Raw genomic sequence first — 19,770 nt, 5'->3', positions numbered from 1 at the left:
GCAAACCTCTTTAATGGTTAAATAAAAAGATGTAGTACATGTTAGTACCATAATCTAACTCCTATTATATATATATATAAGTACACAAGTATTACTATTATCAAAGATTATAACCCCATTATACAGGAAGAGCCTCCTCTGGCAAGGACTCTGGAGTATCACTGCTACCATTGAGAACAATCACATTGCCATCAGCATTAACATCAATTATAACAAAGTCACCTTCTTTGATCTCTCTAGCAAGCATCTTCTCAATCATGCTGTCCACCAAAACTCTCATTATGAATAAGGCGGGATTATCTACCCTAGATTGAATTTCACAGCAAATAAACAGGATAAGCAAAACATATGAATAATAAACTGATATATTGGTAAGACAGCTGTGCAGTAGCTACAAGTAAAATCCAAAAGCCAAATATCCCTAATATATTGACTTTGAAATAAATGTTCATCACACAGTTTATCCATAAGCCAGTTTTAACATGTAAAGAGAAATTACCTGCAATTCACTCCTTACAAGAGCAGATTTTAGTATGTTAGCAGCATCAATAGCCCTTTTAGCTGCTCCAACTCTAATTAAAGTGTGCATTTCATCGATAAAAAGTATTATCCAATCACTTTGTTTAATCTCCTCCATCAGTTTCTTCAACCTCTCCTCAAACTCTCCACGATATTTAGTTTCGGCAACAAGCAAACTCATATCAAGGGTTATAACCTAAAGCATACATAGTAGGATATTAATTAGAGTATAATGAAATGTTATCAAAGGGTAACTAGTAACTCCAAATAAAAATACATCTATGACCCTTTCAAATAGTATTTGTCTCTACCAATACTTTATTTCCCAAAATTTGACAAGATAAGAAAAGAAGAGATGTAAAAATGCATGATTTTCTCCTCACGTGCTATCAGGTTGTAGCCATCAGTTCTATATTATTATTTTCCCAATTTCTTCTAATAAATGAACTTACAAGTTTATATATACTGTCCTCACAAGGAAGAATTGTAGAAGCCCTTGGTACAAACTTCTCAAAGGCTATGGTGTTTTAATTTCTCCATATGGACATATGATTCTTCCTCTAAATCATCACAAATAGGTGGTTATATTCAATTAAGTGGGAACCAGCTATATGGTGAAGTATTTGCAAAAATTGATAACATGGTGAACTTTAGCATGTTGCAATTAGGGGATAACAAGTTCTCTGGGAAGTTTCCATAAGTGATTTCAAACGTGGCACTTATAGTCTTGAACACCTCCAGAAATAATTTCTCAGGCAAAATCAGCAACATGTAGTCTCTTCAAGATCTTGATTTGTCTTGGAACAATTTCTCAAGGCCAATTCCTTCAAGTTTGTTCAACTTGGTTGAGCTTAGCACATTCAACATCTCATACAACCCCTTCAGTTGATGTGGTAAGAGCATTGGTCTATTTGCACCATGAATGCTACCCTTTAATTATTCATAGAGATGTTAAGGCTAGCAATGTGTTACTAGACAATGATGGTAATACCAAAGTCATAGACTTTGCACTTGCAATATTTGTTGATGCTGAGGATTCTCATGTTAGCACAATGATGGTTGAAACAGTACGGTAGGGTATGTTGCACCATAATATGGACAAATATGCAAGCAACAACAAAGGGTGATGTGTATAGTTATGGGGTGTTGACTATGGAGCTTGCAACTGGGAGAAGAGCAGTGGATGGTGGTGAAGAGTGCTTGGTTGAATGGACTAGGAGAGTTCTGGGGTTGAGCCATTCTGAGCTAGTTTGGTCATGTAGGGTGAAGAGGAGATGCTTGAGTTGTTACAAGTTGGGGTTAAGTGCACAAATGAGTCACCACAAGCTAGGCCGAACATGAAGGAGGTCCTAGCCATGTTGGTCAAGATATACAACAATTACCCTAGTGGAGACTCAGGTTATAGCCACCTTGTTTAGTCCTAGTACAGTAAAAAGCTCTGTGATTAGCAAGTTTAGTGATTTTGGCATAGGAAAACAATGTGCATAGTTTAAGTTACCATATAGTATACATAGAAAAAAAACAAAACATAAAACGTGTTATGCACATTTGATTCTTGTGTAAAGAAAGAAACTTCATCACTCAAGTTGAATAGGTTGCTCTATTTTGTTTTGTAACTCTGAGATTTGTCATTATTGTCCTCATGACATAGGATTTTATTTTTCCTTCTTATGTACTAACATCTACTTCACTCTTCTTTTTAATAACATTTTTCTTCTTTAAACTCTTAGCAACTATTTATGATTCACGTTGAATGAAGAGAACATTGTCACCAAAGTTGAAATCCATAAACAATACATAAATAAATAGTGCAATCATAAGTAAAGGTAGTATGTTGATTTGTGAATGTAGAATGTTCCAATTTTGCTAAACTGACAATTATTACTGAACGGTGATAATATATAACTTTCTGGTCTTTATGATGTCCAACGAAATCCTTCATCACAAAATTAAGGGATGAAGTTAATCTATAGGTCATAAGAAAACTGACCCAGAAATTAATCATTAAATCGTTACCATGTTTTCATTACGAAGAGAAGTAGCAAAGTTTCCATCAATATTTTCGTTGGCTTCCAAGATGCAATCAACCAGTAGCTTCACAAGTGATTCTACATTTTCCTCTACATCCAATAGAGTAATTAGAAAGAAGGGAATTAGATGAGTATGAAGAATGCTTTGAAATCACTTTCAATAGCAGTTTTTTTTATCACTTGCAACCAAAATAATATATTTCATATCAGCACATGATGCAAAATTAGATACCAATATATGAGCAACACTGAGTGATCAAACCTTCTCGTTTCTGAAAATTAATCTCAATAGAATTTACTTTTTACCCTTTAGAAGACAAATCCAATCGCTACATGCATCGGAGGAAAATGTAGCTGCGACTCTCGAATGAATTCTACTGGCTGACTGCATAAGTAATGGAGATCTTAAGTACTTATTTGGGTGTCATTATTTTGATAAAAAAAATCTTTTTTCAATGATATTGAAAAAAGATCTTTTTTTATTTTTCAGTGTGTTTAGCAAATTTTTAGTAGTAAAAGTAAAAGCACTAAAAAATAAAATATCTTTTTTGAGAAGTTGCAATTTACATCTTTTTTTAAAAAATCTTTTTTCTTTTAAAAAAAAGATATTTTTCATGTAGTAAATAAACAAAAAAGTACTTTTATATTGTTATACCCAAACATAATTGATAGATAAAAAGATCTTTTTGAATGAGATATCCAAACATAAAATTACTTTTACTTTTCCATAAGTTCTTTTAAAAAAAGATAACTCAAAAAAAGATATTTTCTTATAAACTCACCCAAACAAGTCCTAAGTTCTTGTTGGAGGATCCATACTTGCCATTTGTCATCAATAAAAGTTATTACCAAGCAATTCAATAATGTGGATCGATAAAACATTATGATTTGAATCAAATTACTCAGAGAGAGAGAGAGAGAAGAGAGGAGCAACTTAAGTAATCTTGTTGAGTGCACGGAAACAACTTTGGAGCCTTCATGCAGGCAAGGATCGACCGTGGATACCTAGCGTAACAAGGCTTGGATGTCGTTTTCTTTGAAGAGGAAGAGGCCGAGGTTCTTGCCAATGGAGGCTCCGGCAACCAGCAAGAACTCCTCCGACGGGTTGCTGAGTGTAAAACCCGTAAGATTAGTAAATAATTAGCCAATAAAATAATTATTAATCCAAGAAATTAGAAAATAGAATTTTATAATTTAATGAGGTAGAGCTAATTAAAATAAGAATTTTGACACTAATTTTAAAGAATTTGGCCCAAGATTGGGCCGAACGGGCCGAATCGGTCAAACTGAGTCTACTTTGGGCCCAAGGCCCAAGAATAATAGAACCCGCTGGAACTTGCATGAAGAGAAGGGAACATTCAAACCCTCACCTAAAATTCAATCTCACATAACTTTCAATCCGGAGCTCTGATTGTCGCGCCATTTGCGGTCACGCGACCGCAGCATCAAGTTCTACAAATCCCAGTCCTTGATTAGTTATGGAACCCACTTTTTAGTTTCATAACTCTCCTCCCAAAATATCGAAATTCAATGAGTATCTATGTTGAGTTTTATTTAATTTCGGTGTTTAGGTTCGAATTAACTTGCAGGTATTATCGGGTTTAGCTCATTAGAGCGGTGGGTCAGGTAAGCACTCTCAAACCCTTTTGAAATGTTGGGTTAGTGAGTTTTACATTGATTGTGATTATAATTATTTTGTTAGATTAAAATTGTTTTTTGATTGGAATCGATTTGAGAAATTGCAAGCTTGTGATCAAGCCTTGGAGGCTGGGTTTTGCTTGGAAAGGAGCTGGGATTTCAAAGCTTGGGGTGTGATATATAAGAGAGGTGTTCCGGGTTTATCAGAGAATCGGCCAAGGTATATTTTTGGTTTCTTGTATTTAATATCTAATGTCTTGTGAAAGTTTAGGCTAGATGACCATAGGGTAAGCTTAGATTGAAGTCGGTGGTTGATTTGATTAGTGAACATATAAGTACTTGTTGTTAGTGTTGTTAAGTTGAGTGGTTGAGTTGTATGTTGGATGATGGACAATAATATTTGATATGGATAATTATTATTTGTGGAAGAGCATTGAATGCTTATGTATTGATAATGTTGACGTTGTTATGTAATAAAATTGAATGTTGATGATTGTATTAAGTATGAATGCAAAATGTTGTGAGTAAAACTATTTAAAATTGAGATATGATTGGATATGGAAGAGTGTAGGGCTGTGTGGTTGTGATATGGTATGTTTTAGTGCAGGATATGGCTGTGTTAATATGGTTATTGAGTTATGTTTTGTTAAAATAGAGGTTTGGAAGATTTTGTAAAAATATGATTTTTGGTCGAACTTCGACGAGTCATAACTTGGCTTCCCGACACCCAAATTGTTTCAAATTTATTTCATATGAAAATTAGGTCCATGAATTTTATGCAGTTTAAAGAATGAATGAAAAATGTTTTAAAATGAAAAAGTTATGCTCGTCGGAAGTTCAGAGGGTAAGGCTGAAATTCTGCAACATTCAGTATTTTTGCTAATCTGCAAGTCTTGCGTACGCGACCACTGCACGAGACGCGACCAACCTCTACAGGTTGAGCATCTCGCGTACGCGATCATGGTGATTGCGTATGTGAGGAAGGAAAAATGTACGCATGACCCCTGTTTCAGCAAACATAAATTTTGTATTTTAAAAATGTAATTTTAAATTTCTAAACCTCTATTTTCACTCTTTTAGCTCATAAACCTTAGTTGTATGTTGAGTTGTGAGAAGAAGGTAGGGAGGAGTAGTAACTTAGAGATGAAGAAAGTTAGAGAAATGGTGAAGTATGAATGAGAAGTGTGTAAGTGTGATATGTATATGAAGAACTTGGCCTTAGTGAATGACTTTGAATGATTATGAATGAATAATGTATAATTATTTTGCAATCGAAATTGTTTGAGTTTGACCTGGCAAGGTTCGTGGTGGTTTACCGCTTGCCCAGTGTTGAGAAGTCGTGGTGGTGTACCGCCCACATGTTTTTAAATGAGAATGCTTTGTGGGGTTTATGGTGGTTTACTGCCAACACATTTTTAAAAGTGAATGTTTTGTGGGGTTCATGGTAGTTTACTGCCCACATGTGTGTGTTGTTTTTCCAATTGAAGATCTTGCAAGGTTTGTGGTGGTGTACCACTCGCAATGGTAGGGTTCGTAGTGGTGTACTACCCGCCAGGTGGGGTTCGTGGTGGTGTACCGCCCACCGGTTTTCAATAGGACAATATCCGGGTTAGCTATAGGATGTGTCGGGTGCTGGCAAAGTAATCGATACGTGAGCCAACGTCCAGTATTACTTGTATTCTACTTGTGGATGCCATTGTCTGCTTGTTTGTCTGTACAATTTCATCATAGTTGGAGGAACGGAGGAAAGGTGGAGAGATTGGGGGTTTTAATTTGGTTTTTGGTTAAGTTAGAACCTTAAAGAACCACCCGTTTATGGTTTCTGTTTTAGTCCTTTAAGCTTTATAATATGAGTGTCGGCATTTTAGGATTGCCTCTTACATTCCCAAGACCTTATATCTTATGTACATGGCACCTTTACCATGCTGAGAACTCACGGTTCTCATTCCATACGGATATTTGTGGTTTTCAGATGCAGGGCAAGCAGCACCTCGCTAAGGCATACAGGAAGCTTATGGTAGCGGAGATCCTTATCTTTGGGGTTTTATTTTGGATATATGAATAAATATAGATACTTTTATCTCTACTGCTTATGTATTTGATGTATTAACTTCCTTTTAGAGGCTATTTTGGATAAATGGGTTCTGTAACTCTGTATTTTGGGATTATTTTGTGTTCTTTTATATATATGTGTATATACTTATGTGCTCAGGCTGGTTTATCTACGCGAGCCGAGTCTCGAGCTTTGATATTGTACCTTGGAACTCTCTTATGGTTATGTATATAAGCTTCACTTATCTTTTCCGTTTATCGTTTACGTAGCATGAGTGTTGCACTTTTCTTTTTACCATTTTCGATTTTAACTTTTCTTCAAAGGCTCCTAGTTAAAATCTTTTTCACTATACTATGTATATAAATTTTACTTTTAGAAGTCGTAGCGCCTCGCCACCTCTGTTTTACATCCTAGGTGTAAAGCTCTGTGTGGTAGGGTGTTACATTATGGTATCAGAGCAGTTCATTCCTGTAGATCCTGAAGAATGGACTGACTATGCTTCTGACCATACTCTGAGTTGTGTTTACTTGCTATTTAAGATATCTTATTGATAAATATAGCATAAGGTTCATGAGTTTGCATTTGGAACTTTAAAACGCTAGACTTGCGATATTGAGACTAATCACCTTGATATCACTTGTTTGGTGTGAATAGGACCAGATAGTGACTCGTGGACGCAGTCGTGGGCAAGAGAGAAGTAGGAATCAAAATGAGGAACACGAGATGAATTCGTATAACCCCACAAACTTCATGGCTGCCCTGGAGAACATGGCTGCGGCTTTGCAGGCCACAGCTATTGCCTTAGGAAATCAAGCTAATAATGGAAATGGCAGAAACGAGAATGATAGGTCGATGACCTTAGCCACTTTTCTGAAGGTACATCCCCCGACCTTCAGAGGGACCATAAACCCTACTGAAGCTGATAACTGGCTCCAAGTAATGGAGCGGGCCTTGCAAGCTCAGGAGGTTCCCGAGGAACAATGGGTGTAGTTCGCGACCTACCAATTACAGGATGAAGCCCAATACCAGTGGTAGGGAACACGACATATTCTACAACCAAATGGCACTGTGATATCTTAGGGTGTGTTTTGGAGTGAGTTCTATAGAAAATAATTTTCTAATTCAGTTAGAAATGCTAAGGATCTTGAGCTGCTGTAGTTAAAACAGGGTTAAATGTCTGTTGCGGAGTACACAAATAAATTTGAGAAACTGTACCGGTTTTTTCGAATCTATCAGGGTGCTCTGGGAGACTTTGAGGAGTGGAAATGTATAAAATATGAAGGAGTACTCCAGAGTGATATTCTAAACTCAGTTGGACCTATGGAGGTTTGAACTTTCTCTGAACTAGTAAACAAGAGCCGAGTTGCTGAGGATTGTGTGAGAAAAGCGGCTTTGGATAAGGATGACCATCAAGCATTTGTTAGGAGAGATCAGGGCAGAAACTTTGCACCAAGGGGTCAAGAGTTTAAGAAGAGTGGTAACCACCGGGGAAATGATAGAGGGAAGTAACTAACTAATTACTCAGAGAATATAAGGTGCCTAAGGTGCGGAAGCTTCCACCCAAATAGGCCGTGCCAAAAGGGTTTAGGACTGTGTTACAAGTGCGGGATACTAGGTCATATCTCTAGGGACTGTTCCCACAAGAGAACTCATGACACTGATCGGGAATAGTCACCAGGCGGAGGTAATCACGAACTTGTTAATCTAAATTTAATTGCTTATTATTATCTTGGGATGCCGCAATTAGTTTTAGTTTATGATGGAGATGAGGACTTTGAGTTAAAGTGTCAGGCTTTACCGATGACTTGAATGCGCATATACTAATTCCTTAACTTATAACGGTTAAATTTAAAATTTCTTTTTCCTTGCTACTGGATGGTTTGTACGGGCTACCAACGTACCATGTATCACGAAATTATTCCAAATGTTCGAATCAATTTTACCACAGGCTTTGTGTTAATAAATCTTCGTGACTCAACCCATCCTTCCTTTTAGAAGTTTTGCCAGGGTGCTATCTCGGATTTATTCCTAAACAACGGTTTGATCATTCTCTGAACTCCACTCCTAACGTACATGAATCTGTCCCTTCCGCGATGAGCTTGACCTTGTCGATATGAACAAATGATCCATGAACTTTGAAAATTTGTTGAAAGTGTAGTTCTCTCCTTCGTAACCTTACTATATTTGATCATCCTGCAATATATCCTTCTGCTTTCTAGTAAATACCGTTGTGTTGTTTGATCACGTTTAAGCTTAAAATCCTTTTTGAAATCAACTCAAACTTAGTTAATACCTCGTATAATTCTTTGATATAATCATCATTATGCTATCTCCTTAAAGCAAGAATTCGGGACGCGGGAGATGAGGAGTATAAGCATGTGACATCAAGAGGAGTTTGGAGCCTTAGTTTTTCCCGACTGCATTGCCCAGGATTAAGTCCACACGCTAGGATATATCGTGTATATAGACACCTGAATGCGAAAGAAGGCCTTCGAACCTCAAGAAGAAGATCAACCTTAAAGCTAGCATTCGTGATACTTGAACCTAGCAAATCATTTGAAAACACTGCGAAATATTGTCGAAGGACTCTGGGGGTACATGGAGAAAACGTCATTGTGTGGTAATGGACACTCTCAGTAGAAAGTCTCCGAGTATTGTATGAAGGATGAATAAGGAGAAGTAAATGTTAAGTAAGTGGTAGTCTAAAGTGGAGTGTTGAGGTAATAGCTAGAGATATTAGATTGAATTGATTACGAGTTTCAAGAAATTGTAAAGCCGAGAGAGTTTAGGAAGCACGGTAAAAGGATAAGAAACTACCAAGAATGTTGAAGTCCGTGGACCATGGGAGTCAAGAAAAGAACAAGAAGGATATGGGAAGATTGTAGAGGTTTAAAGAGAGGACTTATGTACCAAATGTCAAAAGTTTGAGACGTGAACTACTCTCTGAAGCCTACAAAGGCGGACCTTCGAGTTCATCCTATAGTTGCTAAGATGAACCATGAACTAAAATGGATGTTTAGGTAGCATCGAGTAAGAGATAACGCAGCCTTACTTGCAACCTAGTGCCTGACGTGTTAGAAAGTGAAGATAGAACATTAGAGTGCATGCTAATGAGATAGTAAGGGGGGCGCAGGGTTCTAATTGCTTCTGTATTAATGTGAACCCGGAGAAATTAAGTGTTTTAGATTTTGGACTAATAGCCGAAACAACAAAGAAGGACTAAATGAAATTCGAGTTAAGAGTTCTAATTGTGCAAAGCCGTCAGAGTAATTCCACCGACCAGAGAGGAATCTAGAGAGTCAAAAGGAGGAGAAGCTGTGTATTCTTGAAAACTACTTCGACAATTGATAACAGATGAACAATCAACCTAAAGAAGTTTAACCCGAGGTATGTTAGGCCGTTTGATATATTAGAACAAATTGAACCAGTGGTATATCAAGTATTTTTATTACCGTACTTTTGAACCTGCACAACGCATTCCTTACCTCGCAACTCTGGAAATGTATTTCTCAATGCAACTTATGTCCTAGAACCTGAACCAGTTCAATTCAAGAAGAAATATGAAGTGGTAGCCTGGAGGTGTGTTGAAATGCTCGAGATATATATCACTGGATAATTAGAAATTGTTAAAATATTTTAAATTAAAATAAAATTATAAAGCTCAAATCTTTAACATTTGAAACGTATAAATAGCAACAAATTTGAATTCTCTCTTTTTTAAGTGTAAAAACTTAAATGTAAATAGTAATCAAGTACTCTGTTAAGGCGGCAGGTGTTCTGTTTCAGGGTTTATACTCTGATTCTGTTTTTTCTTTTCAACCGCACAAAAAACCTTTTAAGCTGGTTGCATCTTGCATATCATGCAATCATCTCAGGGGAATAGAGTGCGAAGAGAATAGAAAGACAGCGAGGGGGAGGACAATGTGATTCGTTTGGAGGAGAACAACGTATCCAAGGGTTTGGACGCATGTAAAAAGAGGTTAATAGGAAGGATATTTACTGATAAATCCTTTTTTGTTAGGACTTTGGATAGTGCACTGCGAGACATATGGGGAAGGCCATCAGGTTTCAGAGTGTCTAATATGGGAGATAATGCTTTCCGATTCTTCTTTAACAATGAGACAGAGGCAGCACGAATTAAAAGAGGTTCTCCCTGGCTCTTCAAGGACTATGTACTCCATGTAAGGAAGTGGACAGACCATGAAGGTGAAGAGAGTAGAACGATCAGTACATTTCTGGTTTGGATGCAATTGTGGGGAGTACCGAAACGATACAAAACTATAGAAGCAGGAAAGAGAATTGGAGGAAAAATGGGAAAATTGGTTGACGCTGGTTTCTAAGATGTTAGAGGCAAGAAATCGAGAATTCTCAAGGTTAAAATTGAGATCAACAGTGATAAAGTAATCAAAGATATTCTGCGGGTTGAAGGTCCTCATCAAAAAAAAGTTGAAATTGCATTGAGATATGAGTGACTGGGAAAATCTGCACGTATTGTGCTAAGATTGGTCATGAATCGCAAAACTGCAACTTGCTAATTGAAGACACTACTAGCGGCAATCTAAAACAAAATATCATAGGTGATTGGTGATACGTGAATATCTTATACCCATTTTCGCTTATTTTCTAGTTAAATTTACTTGGAATTTAGTAAGTTTAATTATATTTTAGTGTTAAAATCCTCTTTGGATGCTACTTTGAGTTTTTCTGGTGTTTTTTATTATTTCAGAAAAATTCGGATCCATTTGGCAGAGTTTTGAGCAAAAAGGAGAATATTCGAAGTTACCCCCCTTGGATGCTAAAGGCCAAGCGGCTGGTGCATGAAATTGTGATCTCAACTGCGCCAACAACTTGGTACGCACGATCATAATCTCAATTCTTTTTCACAACTCTGCACAACTAACCAACAAGTGTACTGGGTCGTCCAAGTAATAAACCTTACATGAGTAAGGGGTCGATCCCACGGAGATTGTCAGCTTGAAGCAAGCTATGGTCATCTTGTAAATCTCAGTTAGGCAGATTCAAATGGTTATGAGGTTTTGATAATTAAAATATAAATAAAATATAAAATAAGATAGAAATACTTATGTAATTCATTGGTGGAATTTTAGATAAGCGTATGGAGATGCTTGTCGCTTTTGAATCTCTGCTTTCCTACTGTCTTCATTCAATCATTCATACTCCTTTCCATGGCAAGCTGTATGTTGGAGGATCACCGTTGTCAATGGCTACCGTCCGTCCTCTCAGTGAAAATGGTCCAAATGCGCTGTCACCGCACGGCTAATCATCTGTCGGTTCTCACTCATGTTGGAATAGGATCCATTGATCCTTTTGCATCTGTCACTACGCCCAACACTCGTGAGTTTGAAGCTCGTCACAGTCATCCCATCCCAGATCCTACTCGGAATACCACAGACAAGGTTTAGACTTTCCGGATCTCAAGAATGCTGCCAATTGATTCTAGCTTATACCACGAAGACTCCGATCTTTTGGAATGGAGGCTAAGAGATATGCATTCAAGCTTGTTTTCATGTAGAACAGAAGTGGTTGTCAGGCACGCGTTCATAGGTGAGAATGGTGATGAGTGTTACATAATCATCACATTCATCATGTTCTTGGGTGCGAATGAATATCTTAGAATAAGAATAAGTTTGAATTGAATAGAAAAATAATAGTACTTTGCATTAATTCATGAGGAACAGCAGAGCTCCACACGTTAATCTATGAGGTGTAGAAACTCCACCGTTGAAAATACATAAGAACAAGGTCCAGGCATGACCGAATGGCCAGCCTCCAAACGTGTACAAGGATGGTCTATAATAGCATAAATCTGATCAAGGATGGTCCAAAAGACATAAAATAAATCTCTAAAAGTAGTTTTTATACTAAACTAGTAGCTAGGGTTAACAGAAATGAGTAAATGATGCAAAAATCCACTTCCGGGCCCACTTGGTGTGTGCTTGGGCTGAGCATTGAAGCTTTCACATGTAGAGACTTTTTTTGGAGTTAAACGCCAACTTTGGTGCCAGTTTGGTCGTTTAACTCCAGCTTTTATGCCAGCTCTGGCGTTTAACGCCAAAATATGGTAGAAAGTGGGCGTTCAAACGCCAGTTTGCATTATCAAAACTCGGGCAAAGTATGGACTATTATATACTGCTGGAAAGCCCAGGATGTCTACTTTCCAAAGCAATTGAGAGCGCGTCAATTGGATTTCTGTAGCTCCAGAAAATCTATTTCGAGTGCAGGGAGGTCAGAATCCAACAGCATCTGCAGTCCTTTTTCAGCCTCTGAATCAGATTTTTGCTCAGGTCCCTCAATTTCAGCCAGAAAATACCTGAAATCACAGAAAAACACACAAACTCCTCGTAAAGTCTAGAAATTTGAATTTTGCATAAAAACTAATAAAAACTTAGTAAAAACTAACTAAATCATACTAAAAACTACCTAAAAATAATGCCAAAAAGCGTATAAATTATCCGCTCATCACAACACCAAACTTAAATTGTTGCTTGTCCCCAAGCAACTGAAAATCAAATAGGATAAAAAGAAGAGAATATACTATAAATTCCAAAATATCAATGAAACTTAGCTCAAATTAGATGAGCGGGACTAGTAGCTTTTTGCCTCTGAACAGTTTTGGCAGCTCACTTTATCCTTTGAAGTTCAGAATGATTGGCATCTATAGGAACTCAGAATTTAGATAGTGTTATTGATTCTCCTAGTTCAGTGTGTTAATTCTTGAACACAGCTACTTTATGAGTCTTGGCCGTGGCCCTAAGCACTTTGTTTTCCAGTATTACCACAGGATACATAAATGCCACATACACATAACTAGGTGAACCTTTTCAGATTGTGACTCAGCTTTGCTAGAGTCCCCAATTAGAGGTGTCCAGGGTTCTTAAGCACACCCTTTTTTCTTTGGATCATGACTTTAACCGCTCAGTCTCAAGTTTTTCACTTGACACCTTCATGCCACAAGCACATGGTTAGGGACAGCTTGGTTTTGCCGCTTAAGCCAGGATTTTATTCCTTTGGGCCCTCCTATCCATTAATGCTCAAAGCCTTGGATCCTTTTTACCCTTGCCTTTTAGTTTAAAAGGTTACTGGCTTTTTCTGCTTGATTTTTCTTTTTCTTTCTTTTTTTCTTTTATTTTCGCCATTTTTTTTTTGCAGGCCTTGTTTTTCACTACTTTTTCTTGCTTCAAGAATCAATATTATGATTTTTCAGATTATCAATAACATTTCTCCTTTTTCATTATTCTTTCAAGAGCCAACAATTTTAACATTCATAAACTTCACTATAAAAAATATGCACTGTTCAAGCATTCATTCAGAAAGCAGAAAGTATTGTCACCACATCAAAATAATTAAACTAATCTCAAGGATGAATTCAAAATTCATGTACTTCTTGTTCTTTTGCATTTAGAACATTTTTTTATTTAAGAAAGGTGATGGATTCATAGGACATTCATAGCTTTAAGTCATGGACACTAGACACTAATGATCATGTAATAAAGACACAAATATAAATAAACATAAAGCATAGAGAATGAAAACAGAAAAAAAATAAATAGACAAGGAGATTAAAGAATGGGTCCACCTTAGTGAGGGTGGCGTCTTCTTCCTCTTGAAGAACCAATGATGCTCTTGAGCTCCTCTATGTCTCTTCCTTGCCTTTGTTGCTCCTCCCTCATAGCTCTTTGATCTTCTCTAATCTCATGGAGAATGATGGAGTGCTCTTGGTGCTCCATCCTTAGTTGTCCCATGTTGGAACTTAATTCTCCTAGGGAGGTGTTAATTTGCTCCCAATAGTTTTGTGGAGGAAAGTGCATCCCTTGAGGCATCTCAGAGATTTCATGATGAGGAATTTCCTCATGCTCTTGTTGAGGTCCATGAGTGGGCTCTCTTGTTTGCTCCATCCTCTTTTTAGTGATGGGCTTGTCCTCTTCAATGAGGATATCTCCCTCTATGACAATCTCAGCCGAATTGCAGAGGTGACAAATGAGGTGAGGAAAGGTTAACCTTGCCAAAGTGGAGGACTTGTCAGCCACTTTGTAGAGTTCTTGAGGTATAATCTCATGAACTTCCACTTCCTCCCCAATCATGATACTATAGTTCATGATGGCCTGATCCACAGTTACTTCGGATCAGTTGCTAGTAGGAATGATAGAGCGTTGGATGAACTCCAACCATCCTCTAGCCACAGGCTTAAGGTCCGGTCTTCTCAATTGAACTGGGTTGTCTCTTGAGTCTCTTTTCCATTGAGCTCCTTCCACACATATGTCCATGAGGACTTGGTCCAACCTTTGAGCAAAGTTGACCCTTCTAGTGTAGGGGCGTGCATGTTCTTGCATCATTGGCAAGTTGAACGCCAACCTTACATTTTCCGGACTGAAATCTAAGTATTTCCCCCGAACCATTGTAAGCCAATTCTTTGGATTCGGGTTCATACTTTGATCATGGTTCCTAGTGATCCATGTGTTTGCATAGAACTCTTGAACCATTAAGATTCCGACTTGTTGAATAGGATTGGAGAGGACTTCCCATCCTCTTCTTCTAATCTCATGTCGGATCTCCGGATACTCACTCCTTTTGAGCTTGAAAGGGACCTCAGAGATCACCTTCTTCTTGGCCACAACTTCATAGAAGTGGTCTTGATGGACCTTTGAGATGAATCTCTCTATCTCCCATGACTCGGAGGTGGAAGCTTTTGCCTTTCCTTTCCTCTTTCTAGAGGTTTCTCCGGCCTTAGATGCCATAAATGGTTATGAAAAAATAAAAAGCAATGCTTTTACCACACCAAACTTAAAGTGTTTACTCGTCCTCGAGCAAAGAAAAAAGAATGAAGGAGAAGAAGAAGAAAATGGAGGAAATGGAGGGTGAGGGTGAATTCGGCCAAGGGGGTATAAGGTGTTTGTGATGTGTGATATTGAAGGAGTGACGAGGGGTATATATAGGAGTGGGGGGAAGGTTAGGTTCGTGTATTTGGGGTTAGGTTTGGGGGGAAAAGAGTTTTGAATTTGAAGGTAGGTGGTGTTTTGGAGAAAAGTGAATGAGGTGATTGGTGAAGGGTATTTGGGGAAGAGGGTAAGATTTGATAGGTGAAGGGTATTTGGGGAAGAGTTTTATGGAAGGGTGTGAAGAGGAGAGAAGAAGAGGTGGGGTAGGTGGGGATCCTATGGGGTCCACAGATCCTGAGGGGTCAAAGACTTAGCATCCCTACTCCATTTAGGCGTGCAAAATGCCCTTAGAGTGTACTTATGGCGTTAAACGCCAGGTTGCTGCTTGTTTCTGGCGTTTAACGCCAGCTTTTCTCCCTTTCTTGGCATTTAACGCCAACTTGGTGCCCTGTTTTGGCGTTAAACGCCAGTCTGGTGCCTGTTTCTGGCGTTAAACGCCAGTCTGGTGCCTGTTTCTGGCGTTAAACGCCAGTCTGGTGCCAGATTGGGCGTTTAACGCCCATTCTGCTACTCTTACTGGCGTTTAAGCTCTTCCTCCAGGATAAGCTGTTTTTAATGCTGTTTTTCATTCTGTTTTTGATTTTTCAGTTGTTTTTGTGACTTCACATGATCATCAATCTAAATAAAATATAAAATAACAATGAAAAATAAATAGATATAATTAAATAACATTGGGTTGCCTCCCAATAAGTGCTTCTTTAATGTCAATAGCTTGACAGTGAGCTCTCATGGAGCCTCATAGATAATCAGAGCAGGGTTGGGGCCTCTCAACACCAAACTTAGAGTTTGGTTGTGGCCTCCCAACACCAAACTTAGAGTTTGAATGTGGGGATTTTGTTTGACTCTGTATTGAGAGAAGCTTTTCATGCTTCCTCTCCATGGTTACAGAAGGAGAACCTTGAGTCTTGAATACAAGGTAGTCCTCATTCAACTTAAGGACCAACTCTCCTCTGTCAACATCAATCACAGCTTTTGTTGTGGCTAGGAAGGGTCTGCCAAGGATGATGGATTCATCCTCATCCTTCCCAGTGTCTAGGATTATGAAATCAGCAGGGATGCAAAGGCCTTCAACCTTCACTAGCACGTCCTCTACTAGTCTATAAGCCTGTTTCATTGATTTGTCTGCCTTCTCTAGTGAGATTCTTGCAGCTTGTACCTCAAAGATTCCCAATTTCTCCATTATAGAGAGTGGCATGAGGTTTATCCCTGACCCCAGGTCACATAGATCCTTCTCAAAGGTCATGGTGCCTATGGTACAAGGTATGAAGAATTTTTTGAGATCCGGTTTCTTCTGAGGTAATGTCTGCCTCATTAATGCATTCAGTTCATTAGTGAACAAGGGGGGTTCATCCTCCCAAGTCTCATTACCAAATAACTTGGCATTCAGCTTCATGATTGCTCCTAGATATTTAGCAACTTACTCTTCAGTAATGTTTTCATCCTCTTCAGAGGAAGAATATTCATCAGAGCTTATGAATGGCAGAAGGAAGTTCAATGGAATCTTTATGGTCTCTATATGAGCCTCAGATTCCTTTGGTTCCTCAAAGGGAAACTCCTTTCTGTCCAGAGGATGTCCCATGAGGCTTTTCTCACTGGGACTCACGTCCTCCTCACTCTCTCCAGGTTCGGCCATGTTGGTCATGGTTATGGCCTTGCACTCTCTCTTGGGATTTTCTTCTATATTGCTTGGGAGAGTACTGGGAGGAGTTTCAGTAATCTTCTTACTCAGCTGACCCACCTGTGTCTCCAAATTTCTAATGAAAGACCTTGTTTCATTCATTAAACTCAGTGTGGTCTTGGATAGATCAAAGACTACGGTTGCCAGGCCAGAATGGCTCTGTTCAGAATTCTCTGTCTGTTGCTGAGAAGATGATGGAAAAGGCTTGCTATTGCTAAACCTATTTCTTCCACCATTATTGTTGAAGCCTTGTTGAGGCTTCTGTTGGTCCTTCCATGAGAAATTTGGATGATTTTTCCATGAAGGATTATAGGTGTTTCCATAGGGTTCTCCCATGTAATTCATCTCTGCCATTGCGGGGTTCTCAGGATCATAAGCATCTTCTTCAGAAGATGCTTCTTTAGTACTGTTGGATGCAGCTTGCAATCCATTCAGACTTTGAGAAATCATATTGACTTGCTGAGTCAATATTTTGTTCTAAGCCAATATGCCATTCAGAGTATCAATTTCAAGAACTCCCTTCTTTTGAGGCGTCCCATTGTTCACAAGACTCCTCTCAGAGGTGTACATGAACTGGTTATTTGCAACCATTTCAATGAGTTATTGAGCTTCTGCAGGGGTTTTCAGATGAAGAGATCCTCCTACAGAATGGTCCAATGACATTTTTGACAACTCAGACAGACCATCATAGAATATACATATGATGCTCCATTCTAGAAGCATGTCAGTAGGACACCTTTTGATCAATTGCTTATATCTTTCCCAAGTTTCATAGAGGGACTCACCTTCCTTCTGTCTGAAGGTTTGGATTTCCACTCTAAGCTTGCTCATCTTTTGAGGTGGAAAGAATTTGGCCAGGAAAGCACTAACCAGCTTTTCCCAAGAGTTCAGGCTTTTCTTAGGTTGTGAATCTAACCATGTTCTAGCTCTGTCTCTTACAGCAAAAGGAAAAAGCATAAGCCTGTAGACCTCGGGATCAACTCCATTGGTCTTGACAGTGTCATAGATTTACAAAAATTCAGCTAAGAACTGATGAGGATCTTCCAATGGAAGTCCATGAAATGGTATACCTAATCAAACTAACAAATGCCCAAATTATCATGTAACAAGTCATAATGGTATACCTATTTACACCATTGACAGGTAGTAGTGCCATACTTTCTCTTGAGCTTGTACTTTTTTGTTAGAGCAACCTCCTTATCCTGTTTTCTTTTCTTTGTTGGTCTCCTAATTGGCCTCTTGTAAATAGGAGGTAGTGGTGGAATCCGTTGGCTCTTCTCCCAAAATGCAGCACTTGGAATAGAGTTCATATGAGATTGATATATGAAATTGTATGATGTCATCCACAACCACTCATGCACATAATCCTCAGGCCTATGATTTTTATCCTGAAAATTAATGCAATTGCGTGTTTGCATGGAATTCCAGTAACTTGCCACTTCCTGCAAGTGCAAATCTTGAGTCCCAAATTTATACTTACTTTGTGACTCTCATTCTAACCTCATATTTGTTTCTGTGATCATCCCCTGCTGACACAAGAGTCCACTAATTTGCTTGAGACTTTTCTTTCTCAATTCTAAATTGCTGAATAGGATCTATCTTATCAGTATAGGAAGTCAAATTAGTCTTATGTCTCTCCATTGTCTATATGATATAGCCCCTTAGGTCTTCTAGCATGGTGATAATAGATTTTCTCCTTGCCTCAACAATTCTAGAGTTAAAAGACTTAAAAATTGTTGTTAGTTATGTTATCACATTCTGGCCACTCTAAGAACTTAGACTTACTCCAAGTGTAAGGCTCAAACCTACACAAATACCCACATGCATCTTTGTTAATTCTCTTTATCCTTGCCATACCAGCCTCGAACTCCTTACCAGTCAAAGCCTTAATGCTTTCTCAGTATACACCCTTCAACTCCTTATCTTTTCACCGTTTGGTTAAATTGTTCTACAAATGCATAGTACAAAATCTGTGCTTTGGCATTACCTCTTTCAAAGCTGGAATAAAACCTTGTGATTAGTCAAATAATGTCTCAATACACACTTTAATAACCAATTAACAAGGTAGATAAACAAAGTAGAACAATAATAATGTTAATAATACAAGAAAACCATATTTTTGCTATACTTTTAAAGTGTGCCCAAAAGTTGAAAAAGCATAGCGATAGCTTTTTGTCATGCCTTTTGAGCTACCGTCACACTTTTGATAGGGTTACATATGCAAACTGTCAATTGCTCTATCGCCATGCTTTTGTCAATTTATTGGTACACTCTTTTTTTGCCACATTTTTATCTATTGCCACGCTTAAAAGTGTGGACGTTGTGAAAGATATGGCTACTCTTTAAAAGTGTGCCAATAGTGAAAGATATGGCTACACTTTTGAAAAGTGCCAATAGTCGAAGATATGATTATGCTTTTGAAGCGTGCCAATAATGTGGTCATGGCTACATTATTTTTTTAATTTTTATTTTTTTGAGAATTTAAGATTTCAAAAGATTTAAGGTATAAAATTAAAAAGTAAGTCAAAAGTTATGAAAAATGTTAACTTTATCTAACAATAGTGCAATAGTGTATTATTATATATGAGTACACCAATGCAATATTTATAAATTCATCAAAGTACTTTAATGTCCAATGAACAATATGTAATGCAGGTGCAATTCATCATAAGGCAAAACAAAAGACTGTAAATTAAAGTTAGATTTTAAATTTAGAAGGAAACTTTTTACAAATCTAGCAATGCCATGAATTTCTCATCATATATTTTCTAAAGAAAAATATGATCATCAAGAATTTATGTATGCATGGAGCCTAAAAGTACTTAATTCCATTTTTGTTGTGCATTCTTATCAACCAACATTGAGGGCAATAACAAAATAATAATTGCATAAGCT

The sequence above is a fragment of the Arachis hypogaea genome, chromosome 18 (genome assembly GCF_003086295.3).
Source record: "Arachis hypogaea cultivar Tifrunner chromosome 18, arahy.Tifrunner.gnm2.J5K5, whole genome shotgun sequence".
Taxonomy (NCBI): domain Eukaryota; kingdom Viridiplantae; phylum Streptophyta; class Magnoliopsida; order Fabales; family Fabaceae; genus Arachis; species Arachis hypogaea.
This window is presented reverse-complemented; position numbering follows the sequence as displayed.